The following is a 12,093-nucleotide window of genomic DNA, read 5'->3' on the forward strand; positions in this document are numbered from 1 at the left end:
CCCAATAAATATCCACAATTATTCCTGTTCAGTTGCTTTGTATCCAAGTTCCACAAAAGAAGAAAGGATGCACTATCTTACCAAAACAGAAGCATTTCAAAATAATTTGAGTTTCAGACAGAAGAAGCATTTAATACATCTGCCTATAAAACATTCAGACACTTCTCTCAATCATATCTGGTGCTTTGTTATGTCACAGAGATGTGGTACTAGGTCACATTCTGGAGAAAAGAAACCTATTCACCCACACAAAATGAAACTAGACAAACTTATCATGTAGAGTTACTTTTTTTTTTTTTTTTTTTTTTTGAGATGGAGGCTCGATCTGTCACCCAGGCTGGAGTGCAGTGGCGTGATCTCGGCTCACTGCAAGATCTGCCTCCCGGGTTCACGCCATTCTCCTGCCTCAGCCTCCTGAGTAGCTGAGATTACAGGCACCCATCACCACACCCAGCTAATTTTTTGTTTTAGTAGAGACAGGGTTTCACTGTGTTAGCCAGGATGGTCTGGATCTCTTGACCTCGTGATACGCCTGCCTCGGCCTCCCAAAGTGCTGGGATTACAGGCGTGAGCCACCGCGCCCGGCCACTTGCTTTTATAGTTAATAATTATGTGAAGAGAACAAAGGCTTTAAAGACATTTGAAGGTGTTGATATCTTCAAGTTTGTGTTTCTGAATTATTTAGAATAAATATGATGGATAGTTAGTTCATTTTACCACTGACTGAGTGCCCGCCATATGCAAGCCATAGTGATGAGTGTAGCAGGGGCCATGGCAATGAATGAGTAGGTGCAGTCTTCACCCTGGGGGCACTTACTGTCTACAGGGAGGTGTAGATAAACAAGTAAGAAACTTAAAGTCTACTGTACTCTAATTTCCCTAAAGATGGGGATTATGTCTTACTGGTTTTTATACCCTAGTGGTCAGCACACCTGATTCATAGTAGAGGTAAATGAATTAATGAAATATATGAGTGAATAAGATATATAGGTTATCTACGGATGTGCCATAAATACAGGTTCAACAAAGAGTGATGGCTCTTTTGAGGGCTCAGGAATTGAAGAAATATAAAAGAAATGGAATTTGAAGAAAGACTTGAATTTCAAGAAATAGAGTTGGGAGAAAATCCAATTATAATTTTATATAGTTGCAATGTTCTCTAAATTGGTTCTCATTAGTAAAACAATTCTTACTCTGATTATCAGTATATCTCGCATTTCTATAACTCTTCATATCTGAAAATTGTATGCATTTGCTTCTTAGTTTGTTATTTATTACAAAGACTTTTGATTTATTTATAAACAACTTGGTGGTTCATTATTTGTTAGAATAGGAAGCTGAAGAAGTAATATCTGGTCTTTTGCAGCTGTGTCTCAATTATTACTATTGGCCTCCTGGGGTTCTCTAATAAGTAGCCATAAAAAGTCAATTTGCAACTAGGAAAAAAAAGCATGCATTTGGCAGCATTTACATTGCCATGATTGACAATAGATACGAATGACAGAAACCCTACAATTTGAGAATAACTTCATCTTGATATTAGCATAAACCAACCCTAGGATAAAGAAAGAGGTATAGGAATGGTGTGTTTAAGCAATGATTAGGATACTATAAAGGCTGCATATAAATATCTCAATAGGAAAAAATCTAAAAGCAAGAAGAGGCATAATTTTGATACTTTGGAAAATCACTCAAAGGACTGGCTGATCCAAAAAGGAATAATAAAAACTGAGTAAAAAACACTTGGGGGAAAAAACTGTTATCTTAAAGATAAGCTCTCACCAAACTAGATTAGGAACAATTTCTAGATATCTAGTTAAGATAAAGAACCATTTCTAGGTAAAGAACCAAGGTTAGATGCTCATCAACTGACCTCAAATGACTAATACATTTTTTAATATTAAAAATAATATTAATTTAATATTAAAGGATATTAAATTTAATATCCTTTAGCTATGTGTATATATTCTGCCATCTGAATATCACTCCCCTTTTTTGGAAAAAGAATAATATATCTTTGTTTTCAAGCCCTAGGATCATTGAGAGAGGTGAGAGAAGAAGAATGAAAACAGAGGCTAAAGGTAAAGTCCCTAAACAGTGAACGGGAGGATTCTGCCATGATCTGGGATTGTGTTGTTGGAAATGGGGCAGGAGGAGTGCTGTTGTGGTCTGTTGGGAAATCCACCATGTCAGGCTCCCAGATATATGGAAATGGGTCCCAAACACCAGTTAGGTAAAGGTCTCTAACCTGCATTATTCTTTGGATTTTCTTTCCTATAAGATATGCCCTTGAAAGTTATACTGTCATAAAAATACCTAGGATTAGTTTTCATGAATATCCATTAAGATATTTCTAATTTTACTCAGATAAAATAACCTTCTCATAGTATCACATCTTGGCTTGAACTGTAAGCCAATAGCCAGGAGAGGTTGTGAGGACATCATAATGGTTGAGCTAAGAGGAAGAGGCTAAATGAAGGGTAAAAAGCACCAAAAGCATGGCATATGTTTAATCTTTATCACCCAAGACAAAAGTCTTTTGATAAATAGTCATCTTTGTATAAGCATAAGATTTTAAAGGCTATTTTAAGGAACAAAACTGAAAGCATTATGAGGAGCTGCCACATTTGGGCATTCTACTTTTGGAGACCCTAAAGGTCATTCCATGAATCATACATGGTCATTCCCTTCAGTGCTTGCCATATGGCTTCCTGGGAGCTGTCTGGTAGGAAGGAGCACAGGGGAAGCCACTCACCTAGGTTTCCCCACAAGCACACTGTGGACTGCCCCATGTCCCATGTAAGCTATCGAAAATTACACTAGAACATAAGTGATCCCATCTAGAGCCATTCTAAGTTTCTTAATATCCTTAGTTTCCACTTTAATTATTTGAGCAGTTTTCATACAGCCTGAAGGAAGTAGTTGTTGGCTCGATGAAAGCAATTTAAATCCAGAGGAGCCACAGGAAGCTCTTCAGGTTTATCATTCCATCTCACCTCCACCTGGAGCTGACCCTTCCAAATCAGTCTGCATACACGTAGGGGCTATGATAGCCCTCTTACCCTTCCAAAACAAGACACTGAACCTCCCAGTGTGATTACAAACAGAATGGGAAGGAAATCTCCTCTCCCCACCCATGATATCTCAGGAGGCTGAAACCAAAGCAGCATCCAGGGTGCAAGCCAAGAATCCCCACAGTGTTCATGTGTTGCGGCACTTAGACACAAGGTCAGAAGGTCAGCCTTTGAAAATCTGACTGAGCAAGTAATTCAACTCAGTGCATCACCTAAATGTCATCTTGTCAAATTTTTTTTGTTTACCTTGTCAAATTTTGAAGTGTAATGGGCAGAACAGAAGGCACCAAGAGACAGAGAAATAAGAAAATAAAAGCTACCAAATAAACACATTTTGTGATATGCCAGTTGCTAAATATCTTTCCTGACCAAACTTTGACACTTTTTAAAATAAATAGTTGCTTGTATGTCATAAAAGATCAAATAAATATTAATGCCCACAGCAGGACAAAATTAACATATTCACAAATTATTAGTTTTCACTTGTCAAGGCTAAGAAATTTTGCTGTTGAGCAAATAAAATTTTGTTTGAACCACCATTAATTTATCTGAATTTACATTGCTATTTCAAAATTCAGGTGCTGATATCTGTAATCAAATAAATAATTTCTTTCTTGATAAATTATTAAACCTCATAAGAGAATTATAAACTGAGCACTGATTTGTCTTGGCCAGATACTGGGCTTTTAGCTTTAATAGTTACAGAAGTCAAAATAAATAATCAATTAAATTAATCTAGCCTGACTTTCAGACAAATTTGTGGGGGAAAATACTTCAAATTGGCTGTTTACCTCAATAAATTGGTCAATATAATCAAAATACTATAATTGATATGGTAGCCTAATAGTAAATGTAGAGCCTTTTTTTCTTTGAAAAGACTAATTTGAATAGTCATCAAATTAGAAAAATGACCATTTAAGTGATTTTTAAGAAGATTCCAACGGTTATCTTAGTTATTTATTCAAAATGGTTTTCTCTGCATCGTGTCTCATTGAGTAGAAGGTGAACAAAGACCTGCCTGTCTGAAGCTTGCCCAAAAGCAGAAGGGGAGCTGGTCAAAACCAGCTAAAGCAACAACAGAACTAATGCAAATAAGTGCCCATATTTGCTGTCAATATCTTTCAGGATAACTTTTCAGGATTTATAAACTGTTTTTGCTGAATTGAGAAGCCAGAAGAAGCAAACTGAAGCAGTTCTCACATAAGCAGAGTTTGTTCTATTCTACTTAGCGTAAGTCCGCGTTAGCCGATCAGCAGGCTGTGATGACAGCTGTCAGCAGTCAGGTCTCACTGAGGCTGCTGTATCCATGGGCCAGGCCACTGATAACAGAAACATCAGGAGAGACGCCATCCACAGAAATCAACTTTCCTACAAACACTCATGTATGCTGAATCTACCAGATCCCCACCCACTCATCTTCAACTCTCTAAAAGAAAGCCTAACTTCCTTGAACCAATTGTTAGGCATGAATATTTCCAGGGTAGGGGCTATCTCTGGAAAGCACTAACACCATCAAGCCCTTATCTTCACCAAAAAGAGTGCTTACAAGAAGGACAGAGGTGACATCTGCATTCTCCTGCATTGCTTGTGGGAATGTTCATTAGTATAACCTGCTAAAAAAACAATTAAAAGCAACGTCAGTATATAGAGAAAGCTTTAAGAAGGTCTATCTGTTTGAGCCAATAGTTCCACTTCTAACAATCTGTCCTAAGAAAATAATCCAAAACATAGAAAAAAATTGTGCTCAAAGATGTTTATCAAGGTAGTATATATGATATCTTAAATCATTGGGAACCATCTGAATGTTCAACAATAGGGGAAAGTGTAAATGAATTACGATAAAATTATGCATGGAAATGCTATGCAGCTAATGAGAAAAATATTCAAAAAGATTATTGGCTTCATATGAAAGTTATTTTAAATTTTCAGTGAAATGCACAGAATGCAAAATTCTGTACACAGTTATAATTCCATTTCTATAAAAATATGCATATAAAAAGTGAAAAGTACATCAATATGTTTATAGTAATTGTCAATTGCTCATTGTAATATGTGTTATTTTAATTCTCTCTTTTTATACTTTCCTGTGTTTTCCAAAGTTTTTCTAGAAAGCACATATGTCCAAGAAAAAAAAAACATTAAAACTTCAGGACAGAGGGTCCCTAGTTTTCCTGCTGAGTGGACAGGCCTCAGCAGACACTGGAAAATATTTCTAGCCTTCATGAGCAGACTCCATGTTCTGCCTGTCACTCACACTTGATATAAACCCTGATGATGACTCCTTGCACTCCACATCATGCCTATCCTTTCCTCGACCTTGGCTTTGACTTTCACCCTTCTCTGTTTATACTAAAACACCCCTCTGGCAGTACCTCTTCTCTTCAAACCACAGTCTCCTTCCCCCTTCACCAGCTGGACCCAGTTCCATGTCCTGATCAGCCCTGGCCTGACCTGACCCACATTGGTACTGACAACAAATAAGTTACCCCCGAAAAAAACAAGCTATTTGTACCAAAGAACAGGGCAAGGAAATACAACATTCTTAATGCATTATATAAATGTATTTTATATGCATTGGACATCTTTCTTCTCACAGCCATGGTACTATACCAGGCCCACCTATAATTGATTTCTTGTTATTAGTAGGTCCCTATTGTGACAATCATCCTCAATATCTGTGCAGAGCAGTCCATTTTTCCGTGAACATTCACAAACTCATAGTACATCACCCTCACACCTCTGTAAAGTGGGGAGATTAGGTATTATTTTCCTAATTGTACAGATAAGAAAACTGCAACTCAGAGAATCAGCACTGAGTGGCTTATTCCCCCTGATCCTCAGGGTGAGCTTTTCTGTAAATAGTGATGATAATACCCACCTTGTGGAGTTGTTGTAAGGATTAAATGAGATAACGTATGTAGCATGCTGAGCAAAGCATCTGGAACAGGGGCAGCATTCAACAAATGCCAGTTCCTATGACTGTTAGGTCAATGGGAAGCTCAAGGTCACATAGCAGGGAAATGACAGCACCAGGATTGAGATCCAGGCTTTTTCATGCCAAGCCCATGCTCTTTATACTTCATTCCCAACACTGTATGAGAAGTACTAAGGCATGGCCCGAGGCTTCAGAGAAATTATAATATTTTGGAACAGGCAAATCTCAGTTACATGATATAATAAAGCAATTATTCCCACAAAGAACTAAGGAATAGTAATAAAATCTAGGATCTAGCTCTAAAATAATACATTTCTTTGGTCCAATAGCTACCATTACAATGTATTTTTATGCATACATTCCAAAGCTTAAGATTCCAAAATTTCATCCCTTGTCTTACAGTAAGTTGAATATAGAAGATCAGATATGAAAATAAGGCTGTTTCCATCCATACTATAAAAAATATTTTCTGTGGGCATTCTGAACTGCAGGGAGTTTGAGCTGTATTTGGAAGCATTTCTTTAACTTCTGGAAAGTACCATTCATGGTCACTCACTTTATCATTTTTAAGGGATTTTTGAAGTTTCCATTGAGTTTAAAGCTGCTTCCATCTTTAAAAATATTCCTCAACTAATTAATTTAACTTACAATATATGACACCTGGAGTTGGTAACAAGCGAAAAGATACAAGAACAGTGAACACTTTACAGGCAGAGGCAGAAAACTCTTCAGGAAGACAAAGCACATGTCTGTGCACAGACACATACAGAACAGAAAATCATTCTGTCCCCTCTCTATTCTATGCTATAATAATAGAATCCAGTATGACCAACCTTGGCAATATTACTTCTTTATTTACAGCAACATTGGCCTCCTTATAAACTGGCAAAAGAAGAATTGAAAACTCTGTGTTGTGGAATGTTGATGCTTCTTTATCTCTAAGAAGGTAACCTATTAATGAATACTTGAGAGATGCACATTTTGGAAGTTATTTAATGTGCTGTGTGTTTTTATACTATCAACATACACTTCTTTCTTAGACAAATAGATGATACTTAACTAAGAGGTGGCCCCTATCAAAACTATGAAGTAGGAAACTTTGTCTTCAGAAACACTCTACCTTTCCCTTTCTACATGTCATTTACCCTGGGGGCAAAGGGTGGGACCTCCATTTCCTGAGCACCTTCACTGAGACGGACTTGTGTGTGGTGCCTGGTTTATAGTACTGCTTCAATCCTCACAGTAATCTCACAATATGTGCATTAATTGCCCCAGTTTCTCAGACATGAGGAAACTCTCATAGAGTTAAAGTAACATGTCTAAAGAAAAGAAACTGGTAAGTGACCATGGAGATTCCTCTACTTTAGTGCCCAGGCAGGCAGGGTTCCCCTTCCAGGACCATGCTTCCCCAACCTCAGGCACTCCCATTAGCTCTGTAAAATGGATCAGTTCACACCAAACTATTAAGGAGAAGCCCCCATTTGTGTTAATCCTCTTTGAAGTATTTCTATCCTCTAAGTGACCAGACAGGTACGACCTTAACCCAAACCAATGGTTCTAGTAGTAGAGAATTTGAGAAAGCAAACGGCAAGACTTTAGAATGTCACACTCCCTAGAGAGCATCTAACCAACCTCTTGTTCCATGAATATACAGATTTAAAATAACAAAAGCCTGAGATGGGATGTGACTTTGCAAACATCACACAGCAAATCAGGTGTAGAGCCCAGTCAAAAGCCAGGACTCCTGACTCAGTCCAGTTCTCTTTTGTGGCATCAGCCACAAATATCCAAACCTAGGGCAAAAAACACATTCCAGGATAAAAAAGAATTATTTTAATGCTATTAATTCACATTGGTAATTCAGAATGCTGGTCAGAGCCTGGGCTTCAATTCTAGGTGCACATCTTACAAACTGTGTGACCTATGCAAGATATCCTCTCTTTGCCTTGGTTCTCTTGTCAGTCATCTGAGAATAACAACAGTGCCTGCCTAATAAGGTTAGTGGGAAGATCAGATGTGATAAACCATGTACAGTTCTGACTTCCTTGTGCTCAGTATGTAGTAAGCACTGAATAAATGTTAGATATTATCATTATCATTATTATCACTGTTACCACTAGTAGTAGTTCAAATAACTGAGTTCATACTACCACTTTTGGGGATAAAGGTAGAAACAACTTCCTGCTATTAAGTTTGTCTCTCCTTCTTCTCTAAAAGCAACCTTACACAGTCTCAGAAATGAAGAGAAGTAAGATCAGTAGAAGGTTGGCACCAGAAATGAAGAAATTACATTTGAAAATAAAAGTGCCTACTGAACATTTTCATTTGGTTGTTCGAAATAAAAATTCTCCATCTTTCTCAAGTCTCCTCTTATTTACTCCCTCAGTTAAAAGCCTGACCATCCTCTAGACATCTAAGCTTCTCCTTCCATACCACCGTCCACTTGGTGACCAATGCTACTGATCCTCCCCCTGAAATGGCTCTGTAATAGATCTCTTCTCTTTCCTCCAGGCCATCTAGTTCAGGCACATTTCATGAGTTTTGCAGTTTTTGTTTTGTTTTGGTCTGTGCCACTCCAATGGTCTAAAGTCTCCTCATTCCTTTTTGCAACCCCACCTCCTCACGCCTCCAAAGTCACTTTTGCAAAATGTAAGTTAGATGAAATCATTTCTACCATTAAGGGCCACATGGTTTCTCCTCCTTAGCAGGGTATATTCACAATCCAGCCTCAGTGAAACCTTTCTAAACATTCCTGTCTTCCCTCAGAACATGTAGGTGTCCTCTGAATGTGACCTTTCTGCCATGTGTGTATGCTGTTCCTTCAATATGGAACACCCAGCCCCTTCTCTAGACAACTCCTACCACCTATTGGGATCCAGACCAAATATAAACTCTTCTTTAAACTCTTCCAGATTCCCTCCACTCTTTCTTCTGTTGGCTCCCATTAAACTTGTTTCTATCTTCATTAAACACTCATGATGTTGAATCATTATCATTTATTTTCTTCTCCTTTTCTGCCAAATTGATTTCTGGGAGGCATGGGCCTCATTCTTTTAGCCTCTGGCACAGGACCTACAAAGCACACAGTAGTTGCTCAACAAATAATTATTGAATTGATCGAGTGGATGCTACAGAACATAAAATAGGAAAATGAGACCTCGGTGATTGTCAATGTTAGTCTCAATAAAAAGAATTTGTGATATGTATGACTGTCTGCAAATGATTACACAAGTGGTTTTTAACACTGTGATGTGCACTTGCAAATGAGAAAGCTCTCGAGTTCCCACTTCTGTCTGTTACATGTTCATCACTGGAGAAAGAGTCATGTCCTCCCAAATTTAGGTGAGTTCTGGAGGACCTGCACACACTAAGCATTTTGAGAGCTCTTAGAATCATGTAGCTTTAGATGAGAACACTTTTCCCTCACAAAATTCTATGGACTGGACTCAGGTAGTAGATGCTCAGTAAATGCTGATTTGATTTGCAGTGGATTTGAACGCAAAGTGCAACTCACATTTTAGACTAATTGAACTCAATGGCTGATCATACTTAATATAATAGCTCTAAGGCTAAAGAAAATCAATGACTACGCTGAAAAGCAGCCAAATGCTCACTCTCCTGCCTAGTTGACAGTCAATGCTGACCTGCCTCTTGATCCTTTCCAGCTTTTGGGTATTTCCAACTTCACTGTGCCCCCAGAATGCAGAGGCCAGTTAGCAAGTGTTGCGTGGTACCTTGTGGTACATTTGTTCTTCGTTTTGAAGTTGATGTAATAAAGGATCACAAAGGTGTGAAACTTGAGTTGCACTGTTAAAGTTGTCCTACATTTCCTAAAGCCTCCCCTCTGCATGATAAGTTAAGTGAAATTCTGGCTGAAGGGAGACAGAAGTGTGAGCTGGAATGCTGTGACATCCCTTCATCTCCAATTGTGGAAAATTGTGGGAATGCATATTAAAGGAATCCCAGAAACTTTTGTTTTTACTAAACTGAGACTTAAAAAAAAATTCATTTGGCAGTTGAACACCTCTATCCCATTGTAAGAAACAGGAAAGATTCAAAGCATGCACTCTGCTATAATTCATTTTGGGATAAGAAAAAGGCAGAAGTACCTCGAAGAATAAATCATTAACTAAAAGGCAAACCGAGGCACCCTGGAAACCAGCGAGACCTGGAGGCGGCCGAGGGATCAGGCGGCTGGGATTTGCCTGTTCCCTCTGGTGACTTCTGGAGCGAAGCATCCCACAGCAGGACGAACCCGGCACACTGCGCTCCAGTCCATTTTACTTTTCAAACTTGAAGTTATTTTTAGATGACCCAAGCCCGCTAATCCCAAGTAGGACAATTCTCAGCCCGCTGCACCTCAGTGCACCTACCCCCTCCCCAGCCTCTGCATTGGGAAGAAGGGGTCTCTCGATCTTCTTTGCTCTCTGCATCCAGTTAGTCTCTTCTAGCCCCCTCTCTAAGCCTCAGTCCCGGGGATCACAGGCGTCATCCTCGCTCCTTCACTTATGCACCTGCTGCTTCCAGGAAGGCAAACCCCCGGGCCACGGGCAGTGGGGAAGGGGCTCCTTTGGACCCGCGCCCCCTAGAGGGGGGTCGCGGGAGGTCTCCGTCCCCACGGCCGCAGCCGGGACTGACCACAGATCTGGAGACAAACCCCACCCCCGCCACCGCCCCCGCCCTGCACCCAGACCCGGCCCGGAGACCAGATCCCCGCCGCGGACCCCCGGCACGACCCCGGGGCTGCTGTCAGCCCCGGCGGGACGGGGTGCCTGGGCGAGCCTGGCCGGCGCGGTTACATAACCGACCTGCTGGGCGTCCGCGATGCGCCGGCGGAGGCGGAGGCGGAGGCGGCGGCTGGGGCGTACGCGGGGGCCAGCTGCTAGCGCGTGGCGCTGCCTGCTCACCTGCCCGCCGGTGCGAGCGCGTGGGGGCGGCGCGGTGCCCGCGGGCCTGGGCGTGGGGCCGTAAGCGGCGCGGCGCGCCCCGCCTTCCTGTCTGCCGCCGTGAGTCGGTGGGATTCTGCCTGCTGCCCGCTCCTCCCCGCAACCTCCAGCGCCGTCACCCGGGACAAAGCGGCTCCAGGGAGGGGCTGAGCCGGCGGCTCTCGCAGGAGCCGGCGGAGATGGGCGCGTCCCCAGCTCCGACTCATCGGGCCAACCTCCAATCAGACCCACGGAAACCGAAAGCCCCTGTCTGGCCTCTTCTCATCTCCTCCCTCCTGACCCGGCGCCCTCCTCAGTCTGCCCTCAGCCCCGCACCCCCTCCTTGCCACTTCAGGTGCCCGGGAGGGCGCAGGAGCCTCCGGGGACCTGACGTGGGAGCCTGGCCGCACGAGTCCCGGCCTCAGCGGGGAGAGGCTCCTCGGGGTCCCATACTAAGCTGAGGGTGAGGGGGCAGCGACAGCCCAGAAGAAATGGGCAGAGAAGCAAACTGTGGTGGGGGAGTACTGGGAGAAAGACTCTTCTTACCAGATGTCGGAGCCCCCCGACTCTGGCTAACTGAGGAAATGTCGGGGAGCCCCTGGATGGTCCTCCCGGGCTTCTGCGCTTGGTGGGCGCTGGCGCCCTCTGGCTGGAGCCCTGCGCCCGGCCCAGCCCAGGCCGCTGAAGGTGCCCTGCGCGGGCTTCACAGCTTTGACAGGATTTGCAGCCATCAGACCTGAGGACAGAAAGGTTGGGGCTGCAAGGAATCCTATTGTGTGAGAGCCGTGACACAGTGAGTGGGAGGTTGGTATCCTACAGCAAACGGGACTGAAGGTGAATCGGAATCTAGGGTGGATCTGTTGCTCAACAAAGTTAACCCCAGTAGAAGTCTCTGCTTTACGGAATAAAGCAATTCAAATGGGCAAGGAAGCCTGTGGCTTACGGGTGGCACAGATAGGAACAGGACTGAGTCTCATGGCAAGAGAATGTGAATTATGCAAAAGATCATAGGAGAGTGCGGGAAATTAAAGGAAGGAGGTGTGTAGACCAACCTGAGGGAGGGAGTGAATAACATTTAAATCATGTTTGTGTTCTGTCATCTTTCGAATTGCTACATAAATAAGCCGTTTTCTTTTTGCTTTTTATGCCTTTTGATTTT

General features: G+C 42.0%; 1 protein-coding gene across 3 annotated transcripts in view; it reads right to left on the minus strand.

Annotated features, from left to right (window-relative positions):
* The window catches only part of RCAN2 (regulator of calcineurin 2), a 277,055-nt gene extending 265,473 nt beyond the window's left edge, over positions 1-11,582 (minus strand). Inside the window, exon 1 of one of the 3 annotated variants that reach the window (XM_054493592.2) lies at positions 11,481-11,582. The gene's annotated coding sequence lies outside the window, so the exon portion shown is untranslated. Of the gene's footprint in view, positions 1-10,817; positions 11,027-11,480 lie in introns of those variants that run through there. The other 2 variants (XM_054493591.2, XM_054493590.2) reach the window with 2 other exon arrangements.
* Positions 11,583-12,093: the final 511 nt, after the last annotated feature.

Source organism: Pongo pygmaeus, chromosome 5 (genome assembly GCF_028885625.2).
Source record: "Pongo pygmaeus isolate AG05252 chromosome 5, NHGRI_mPonPyg2-v2.0_pri, whole genome shotgun sequence".
In the NCBI taxonomy this organism is placed as follows: domain Eukaryota; kingdom Metazoa; phylum Chordata; class Mammalia; order Primates; family Hominidae; genus Pongo; species Pongo pygmaeus.